This window comes from Rhinatrema bivittatum, chromosome 16 (genome assembly GCF_901001135.1).
Source record: "Rhinatrema bivittatum chromosome 16, aRhiBiv1.1, whole genome shotgun sequence".
Lineage (NCBI taxonomy): Eukaryota > Metazoa > Chordata > Amphibia > Gymnophiona > Rhinatrematidae > Rhinatrema > Rhinatrema bivittatum.
Genome location: NC_042630.1, coordinates 37,853,009 through 37,862,589, shown reverse-complemented (window position 1 = coordinate 37,862,589; position 9,581 = coordinate 37,853,009).

The window sequence follows — 9,581 nt, the reverse complement described above, 5'->3', positions numbered from 1 at the left end:
TGTCCAGTTGACCTTGACTATATAGTTGTATGTACATGCCCCTCATATTCCAGAAAGAAAAGGACAGTACCAAGTCTTAGACATAAGAATTTCCCATCCGTGACCAAAAAGATGATTTAAGAATCCTCAGCGTCAGATAAATGGAATAAAACGGATGCCCCAAATAAATATTAGCTTCATTTCTTTTCCTAAATAGCAATATGTGTGTTGCAGGTTGAAGAATATAAAAGAGTACCTTTAGCAGGAGATTTCACTGTAGCTCCTGATGCGACTGCATCTCCTCCACATTGTGTAAGTGCATTGCATGCAAAAAAAGCAGGTGGCTTTTATGATGAGAGCATTGGACCTGTGGGACATGGGGAGGGTATTGTACCCTGAGGATCAGGTGCAAGCTTTCACACCAGTGTACGTGGGACAGATGCAGAAATAGATTTTTGCATTGATCAGGCATGTTTGATAAAATATCATCTGCTGAATCCTTTGGATTATTGTGCAGGAATACACATTGCTATAAAGATACATAGAGGTATGAAATGACCGTTTTCCTGCAAAATGAATCCAGTTTTATCAGGATGTAGAATTTAGAGACACCATTTCAGCCAGATGGAAAAGATGAGAGAACCAACTTTAAAAAGTTTTTTTTTCCTCGTTTTACAAATTCTGTTGCTTCTTTTCCCATGTATGATGGTAAATTACCACTCCTTCCTTTTATTTATCAGAATGCTTGTCCATGTTTAAGGATGGAGGCCAATTTAGGCCATTCACTGTTTATCCTGTTAGGTGTGCCTGAAGGCCTATTATAGCAGCTTTAGATTTGTAATCTACTTCTATAAGGCTCATTCTGCCTTCAGCTCTTGGACTGTACAATCTCATCATGCACCGGTTCTTAAGATTACCTGGTGAGTATGAAGAGGTTTTCTTGTTCTAACCTCTAACTGTTCAAGATCTCTGTGGGGCCAGTCTACAATTCCAAAACCAGGAAAATGCAAAGATTGCAAGTTGGTTGATAGCTTGTATCTTATTCCATGCTGTTAAAGCACTTTTCAGTATCAGTTTGACTCCTTATTCTTTGCTGATCTTTTCTCTCAGTAACTCGGGATGGAGTGTTGCATCTTTCTCTACTCCTAAATATATGTATACAACTTCCTGTTGAAATTCTTTTAAATGACATTGCTCAGTCAAAGTGGTGATCTTAGTTTTACTTAACTTTCCTTTTAAAGAATGTCGCCTTAGCAGATGTCATCTGAAACCTCCTTCACTACTCTGAGTTGTTTCACTAAGTGAAGATCAAAGAAAATATTAAGCTTCAAGTCATCTGCAAATAGTAGGTGCCATGTTATCTGTGGATCATTAGTCTCTCAAGGAATAAGATTAAATCTGTAGCCCAATGAATTAATAAGAAGTGCTCAGTGATTCAGTGCCAGAAAGAGAAAAAAAGAGGAGTGGTGACAAGGAATCTCTCTAAAATAATCCTGCTGAGTCTTGATGCTAGGAATGAAATATTGTCCATCTTCATAATTCAGATGGTGTGTAGTCTGCCAAAATTTCATGGTAAATTTTATGTACGCGATCAATCTGGGGTTCACACTGTATATTTCAAGGTGATTTATTAATCCAAGAGCTCCCTCCCTGCTGAGTTAGCCCAGCTATTTCAGTCACACATCAGGACTCTCTCTGTTGCCAGAGGATGTGGTCAAGGTTAATAGCATAGCTGAGCTTAGAAAAGGTTTGGTCAAGTTTCTGGAGGCCCATTAACATAAGAACATAAGAAATTGCCATGCTGGGTCAGACCAAGGGTCCATCAAGCCCAGCATCCTGTTTCCAACAGAGGCCAAACCAGGCCACAAGAACCTGGCAATTATCCAAACACTAAGAAGATCCCATGTTACTGATGCAATTAATAGCAGTGGCTATTCCCTAAGTAAACTTGATTAGTAGCAGTTAATGGACTTCTCCTCCAAGAACTTATCCAAACCTTTTTTGAACCCAGCTACACTAACTGCACTAACCACATCCTCTAGCAACAAATTCCAGAGCTTTATTGTGCGTTGAGTGAAAAAGAATTTTCTCCAATTTGTCTTAAATGTGCTACTTGCTAACTTCATGGAATGCCCCCTAGTCCTTCTATTATTCGAATACAGATACAGGGATTGCTGCCTCCTACATATGGGAATGAGCAACTGTGAAGTGATCTGAATTCTTCCAAGGGACACGGACTGGCCGCTGTCAAAGTCAGAACATTGTCTGACCCAATGTGGCACCACTTATGTTCTTAAGAGTGTGGAATGCTATCGAAAGCTTTCTTATAGTCAATCCATGCTATACTGAGGTTTTGATTTTTCTTGCAGCTGGGAATGGCTTTATTCAGTATCCACTGGTCTTTGCCTCTTTATGCTCCTCTTTTACTGCCCTTCTGTTCTGTCACCATGATGTTATTATTCTGTCTGCATCTATTGCAGTGAATAGCTTGTAGGTTGTAGGTAGGCATGTCATTAGTTGAAGATGTTGTTGGGGTCTCCCTTTGGAAGGAGTCGCGTTGGGTAGCCATTATGGTATTAGTTCTGGCTGTCTGATCAATTGCTTTTTTCAGTTTGCCAGGTCTTGATGGAAGGCTGTTAAATATTTGGGCCAAAGTTGGGTGCTCCAGGACCAGGGCTCTTCTTAACCTGTTTTCCAGCGCTTCCGTTGTTTGTTCAGGACCTTCCATTGTTGTAATATTTCTCTTTCATGTTTTCCTGCATGCCAGGCAGCCATTTTGCTTCTCCGTCGTGTCTCATATGGGATCTTCATAGAAATCTATCCAAACTTTTCTGTTGGAGCGTCAGTTGGTGTTTTAAACTGCACTAATGTTCGTTCCCAGTCCTCTGTAGAATTGCTTTGGGTTCTGTCTAAATGTCTTATTTTGATGTCTCTCATTTCTGCTTTCTTCATATCTCCACAGCTTTTGTGCATTTGCTGTTTTCCATTTGTTATTGGAGAACATGGAATTAAGGTCATCTTCTGTTAGTGCAGGATTTTTCTTATTATTTATTGCACTCTTGATCCTTTTGATGTACTCATCTACTGGTGTCACCTCTGTACGCAGGGATTTTATTTTTTTGCTGTGTATGTTTATTTTTCCAAGGAGGGGTTGTTCTCTGCCTTGTATTCTTATTGGTTAGATACTCCCGGTAATAATTTTCACTGCACAATATTGTATCTAATTTATTTGTGTGCTATCAATAGAAGGTCCCTTTTGCACAGATGATGGCTGTGTTGATCTTACAGATGATGCTTTTTTACTTTGGGTGTCAAGTTTATCTTAGATAGTCTTTCCCTCTCCTGGACCCTAGCATTACCCACTCAGCTCTACATAGAGCAGGAACTCAAAGCATTTAACTCCTCCTAGTCTCTCTCCTGCCTTTCCGCTTCACTCTGGTCTCGTCCTCCTGTATTGCACCATTATCATTCACATCTCACCCTTACCTCCTCCAGCTGCTCAGTCCTTGTCTCTCTTTTCCGGGGCTCTGGCTGTCCCAGCAGCTCTCTTCTGGAGCTTCTCTCCTAATCTCCTCTTTCTGTTTCTCGTTCTGCATCAGCCCTCAGTTGTGTTAAAATGTTATCACTTAGGCACTTCTTCACCTTTCTTTTTTTTATTTTTTTTTTTTTAGTTAGAGATCTTAAATTTGCCTCCGTTGCTTTTTGCAGCTTTTCCTTTGACAGTTTTCCTCTTTCTTTCAGTTTTTGGGGTGCTCTCTTTTTGTAAACGCTCTTGAATTACACACAGAGTTTGTGGCATAAAAATAGCAATCCATTTTTTTTTTTCATCTTCGGGGTCCACGTATCTGTAACTCTTCCTCTTTTTTTCATTAGGTTCTTTGGTCTGCTGCTTGCTGCAGTGGGTCCATGAACAGCGTCGCCATGGCCTGTAACTGCACCATCATTAGCCCTTTTGATTTTGGGCAATGTGCGGCCAGGCTGAATTTATTTTTTCCTTCCTTTCATAAGTCAGTGGCAGTGGTCGCCTTGCTGAGATTTGGTCCAGATGTTATACAAGGTTGCTGTGTGAAGGTACCCAGCAGTGCTTAGCAAGAGACCTTTCCTGTATTCTCCCCTGCCTTGGAAACCCACAGCAATTGCTGCTCACTGATATCACCGCAGATCTCTCTTTCCTATTTAACTGTTCACCTCCAAAAAGGTATTTCACCCTTTGATTTCTGCATCCTAAATGCATGATTTAGCTTTTTTAAAAATTTTTATTAAAGCATAGTTGCCATATTTTGTACTTTTTTATAACTTAACAATTATCCTTTATCTTATTTACCCATTCTGGCATGTATTGCACATTTTCATGTCATCTGCAGATGATCCTTCCCCAATGTCACTTATAATGACATTGAAGAGGACTGGATTTAGTCTTGATCCTTGTGCTGATACCCCTGAGAAATTTTGTCTTCTGCTCACCCTGAGATTGGCATGGATTAGCAGAAAGGGGGTGCATACACAAATTTGTATTACCTCCTACTCATAATTCAGATTAGTTTCAATCGGGGATGGGGGTGGCATGAGGAGGAAATGGTATTCATCCCATTCTCATGCTCCTCTTTACCACCTCCGTTATTCATCCCTTCACCCTCCTCCTCTTACCCTGTCCCTTTCAGCATTTACCTCCTCTCCCTCCCCATCAATCATTTACAGTTCCTTGACTTGTGCACCAGGGTGTGTCCTTCCTCAGCTGAGGCCTGGTATCACAAAGAGCTGCCCCCCCCCACTGTCTGATCCAGCCCCCTCCCTCCTGTTCCCCCCTCTAGGTGGTGCCTGTTCCCACAGGAACAAGAGGGGAAGAGGTGAGGCTGGAGAGAACACAGCAGAACAGAACCCAATTGCTCTGCTCCATTCTCCAGCCCTCTCTTCCTGTTCCCTGCAGGCTTCCTGGGGTGGGAGGGGGGATGGGCTGGAGCAGGAAGCAGAGGGCTGTTTGTTGTTTGCCTGAGATTCGGAGTATTGGTCAGTAGGTCAGGGCATGAGCCCATTATGCCCCTGTGCAACAACTCCCTGGTGTTTGAGTTCCCAGGCATGCCCATGGACTACCACTCTTCTGAATTCTCTTGCTCGACCAATTTATCAGCCAGTTGATCATTTTTGTTCCAACTTCCTGACTGGCTGGCTTTCTCACTAGTACACAGGGTTTCACTGAAATCCAGGTAGGCCACATCTACTGCACCCCTCTGGTCACTTCAAAGAAATGAAATTTATTTGGCAAGGTTTTCCTCACAATGCAAAAAACTTAAGACCTGGCTTTTCCGCCAAGCCTTCTCAGATACCCATGACACACAATAGTCGACAGAACTTCCTTCAGGAGCAATGGATCTCCATATTACCCATGTCCAGAATAAGAGCCCCCTGACTCTGCTTTGTTTATACTAATAATTCCTTCGCTATCTCAAGCCTTTCCTTCCTTCCAGCAGCCTATGCTTCCAAGTTTAATTTCCCTGTTAAATGTAACTTTGTTTTTTCATGCTCAACCTATTGTTTTTGGTTAATGTTCTTGGTTCAGTTCCCCAATTCGAAGTAAACCGATCTGATATGGTCTCTACCATGAAGGTCGGTATAGAAAAGTGTTAAATAAATAAATAGCTGTAAGGGACTGCATTAGCCATTAATGGACTTCTCCTCCAAGAACTTATCCAAACCTTTTTTGAACCCAGCTACACCAACTGCATTAACCACATCCTTTGGCAACAAATTCCAGAGCTTTATTGTGCGTTGAGTGAAAAAGAATTTTGTCTGATTAGTCTTAAATGTGCTACTTGCTAACTTCATGAAATGCCCTCTAGTCCTTCTATTATTCGAAAGTGAAAATAACCGAGTCACATCTACTCGTTCAAGACCTCTCATGATCTTAAAGACCTTTATCATATCCCCCCTCAGCCGTCTCTTCTCCAAGCTGAACAGCCCTAATCTCTTCAGCCTTTCCTCATAGGGAAGCTGTTCCATCCCCTTTATCATTTTGGTTGCCCTTCTCTGTACCTTCTCCATCGCAACTATATCTTTTTTGAGATGCGGCGACCAGAATTGTACACAGTATTCAAGGTGTGGTCTCACCATGGAGCGATATAGAGGTATTATGACATTTTCCGTTTTATTAACCATTCCCTTCCTAATAATTCCTAACATTCTATTTGCTTTTTTGACTGCTGCAGCACACTGAGCTGAAGTATTATCCACTATGATGCCTAGATCTTTTTCCTGGGTGGTAGCTCCTAATATGGAACCTAACACTGATGTTAAAAGAACAGTTCTGTAACTTCCCACGTCTTCCTCGTTCCCACCCCTCTTGGAACCTTTCCTGTTCCACATGCTAAACTGAATAGTGCTGAGAGCAGTTGTCAGTACCTGCTTTTACTCCTTCACTGTTTACCTTCAGTTTATCCATCCCAATAAGAACCTTACAAGCTGTAACCTCTTCAAGCCCCACTTTTAACCTTTTATCTGCTGTATTGTAGAGACATACATTGACCATAGATGCCCAAGCCAGGGGCCTTCTACATGGAAGAAGGGTTAAATAGATCTCCATTCAAATAAATAAATGCCACAGTATTAATGTGATATAAATAGTTTTAAATAATTTTGCAGAATTTTATTACAAAAAAAATACAATAATTAATACAAAAAGGCACTTATGCAATATTTATAAAAACAAATAAATGAGACTGGGGGACTTGCCCTCATCCCAACCCTCAAACTCAATTTAACTTCCATAATTTAACCTATTAACCTTCCAAAAGGAACAACTGGCTATCTGAATGAAAGGGGAGACCACTGAATGCCTAAAATCTCAGCTGTCAAAGTCATGACAGTATGGGTATATGAGAGACTGTGATCATTCTGGGTGGGGCCATGGAGGCGAGGAAACAGTGTAGAGTGTGGGTTGGGTCAGATGTGATGGAGTTTATAGTTTTATGTTTTGATATGACATCCACACATTGGCAAATTGGGTCCTTGGTGTGTAAACTTCTACAGTGGACCATGAAGGAATTGTACCCCACTCAAGAGTAGGGGGCCCATCCAACAGAAAACGTCTTGAACCATCGGGTTATGGAGGTTTGGCATAGTAGTCTTGTGCTGGATCCCCTTCCCTTCCCTTGCCCGCATCTCCTGCGTGGCCTTAGTAAGCTTGCCAAACTAGTTTCAGAAATCTCCCATATAAATACCCTGAAAGGAAGCATGCCTGCCCAATGTCACAATGTATATTGATTAAAGCTAAAGATTTGGGGAGCGTACGTGTGGAGGGGGAAGGGGAGAAAGACGTGCAAGAAAGCAAGCAGTGTCCTAAATCGTGTCAAGCTATCACAATTCATGTTATGCACCTGATAATCTTTACTGTACTTTCTCTTATGGATCACATGGAAATAATTGGGGGGAAAAAAGCCTTAGCCCATGACTACTTTACCCCCCATCGACAATTCTGTTAACTCTTTCCAACAAACATTGATAAGTTATGGGCTCTCCCTTTCCTTTGATGGCTTCTGTCCTAGCCTCAAACCCAACAAGAGTCGAAAGAATCAAGGCTTAGAGGCCTCTAGAATTTCCTTTAAATAGTTAAGAGGAATACTGAGCTTAACCCCTGGTGGACCTAAACTGACCTTTAAAATCCGAGGGAGCAGCAAGACAATAGAAGAAGTACATCAACCTTTATCTGTCACAAATATGACCTGTTTACACTGACAAGCAAACCATGCAGCGGTAGAATTTCCCTTCAAGGGCCAAAACTATTAACTGCAGCTTTTCGTGGATTTGCCTGCCTTTATTCCTTCTCAATAGGCTTTAATTTATCAAAGGGGATTTTTCTCATAGGCACAGAATAAAGGAAGACAGTTGGTAACTTGTCAGGCTCCCAACTCTTAAAAAAAAAAATAACAAACCACAGAAAATGAGTGGTGCAGATTAATAGAGTTATAGTTTCCTATGCTTGACCACCACAAATATCTTTTCAGGTTCAGCGGATCCCCCAATTTCCTAAATCTGTAAAGTTGTTCAATCAAAAACCTTTTTACAATTGTCTTTTCTGAGGTAGACAGCTGATGTTGCTTCATGAAAATGGCTTTTTGTTTTGTGGATAAACTCAGTGACACTGATACACATATTCGAGGTTTTGCAAGCTTCGACCTGGGTTGACAGTTTGGTGCATTTTTATTTGAAGGCAGGCATCAATATTGGTATGCAAACCCCCCCCCCCCCCCCGACCACCCCCTCCCAAAAAAAAAAACCCTAACTAAAGCCACAAATCAATAAATAATCAATAAATACAGGGTATCATTCTGCGCAACGAACAGGATCTTGGAGAGTTATAAAGGACCACAACAATTCTCTCAAATGTCTTCTAGCCCCCCCTTGTTAAAAAAAAATAAATTAAAGTTTGACCCAGAATGTATGATTTCAGACTAAATTAATTCAGGGAATTTGCTATATAGGTAATAATGAACATATTTTTTTCAGGGGGGGGGGGGGAGGAGGCCACTCTTTTCCTCCTGTTCCTTTGGGCTACCACACCAGTTGGAACTAAGCTGGGATCCATCACCGTGACCCTTCATTCGCAACTACCTGGGAATTTTTTCTCTCTATTTTGTATCCCTTAATTCACCAAGCCCAGTCATTGCATTGACAATCCTCAGCCGGGGCCACATGCTAGGACTACTTCCGGAACTCTACGAACGAAGGCCCTAAAACTGGCCTGGCCGGTAGATGTCACTGGTTGTGGGATGACTAAGATTCCCCTTTTTTCCCCAGGGCAGTGAATGCTGCCTCTGCAGCATCCCAGCTCCAACCAGCCCAGGGGAGCGGGAGACCTGACCGTGAAATCAAATCCAGGTCTTTCACATGGTGGCACGCAACTGCCACCGAACCACCTGGCTGGTCTTCCTGAACACTTTCACTTGGTCGGTATTAAAGTGACTTGCTACGCTGTCCTTTGACCTTTTCTATTGCCTCCCTCAGGCATCGTTCAGAGCCGTCAAACATGCAAGTTTGGCTGGTACCCTAAGCAGATGTCTCTTTAACATCCTTAATGAACATAGCAAGGTCCCTTCTTTGCACATCAGCTCCATCTATTATCGCTTGCCAATGCAAGCATAAATTTATCCTTTCTTTTTCACTAAAAGTGATTTTGTAGACCTTCCTCTTGACCATTGCACATTTTTGGTCCAACCTGCTTGCTGTTCATCTGCAGCATAAGGCATTGTGATACTTGTAGTCCACAGGCCATCACTTATAAACAAAACCAAGCAGGACTGGACTGAAGTGTTCCTGACAGACCTGGAGATGGTTGAAAGCCCTGGATATTCAAGAGCACCATACTTGTTAGTTTGCATTGCATGAGTCCTTCTTTAACCTTAACCTCCTTTCCTTCCCACTCACTTTATATTGAATAAGAAGGGTTGCCAGACCCCCAGTTCTATTAAGAAGATATTGACATCTTCGGATCAAACCACACTGAAGCTTCTCTGAGCCTCACTTGAATTAACATTGTGTCTGAAATAAGTTTGTAGGGTGCTCGCGCTGCCACCAGCCAATATGCCACTGAGCCTGCTCATGGGTCCATT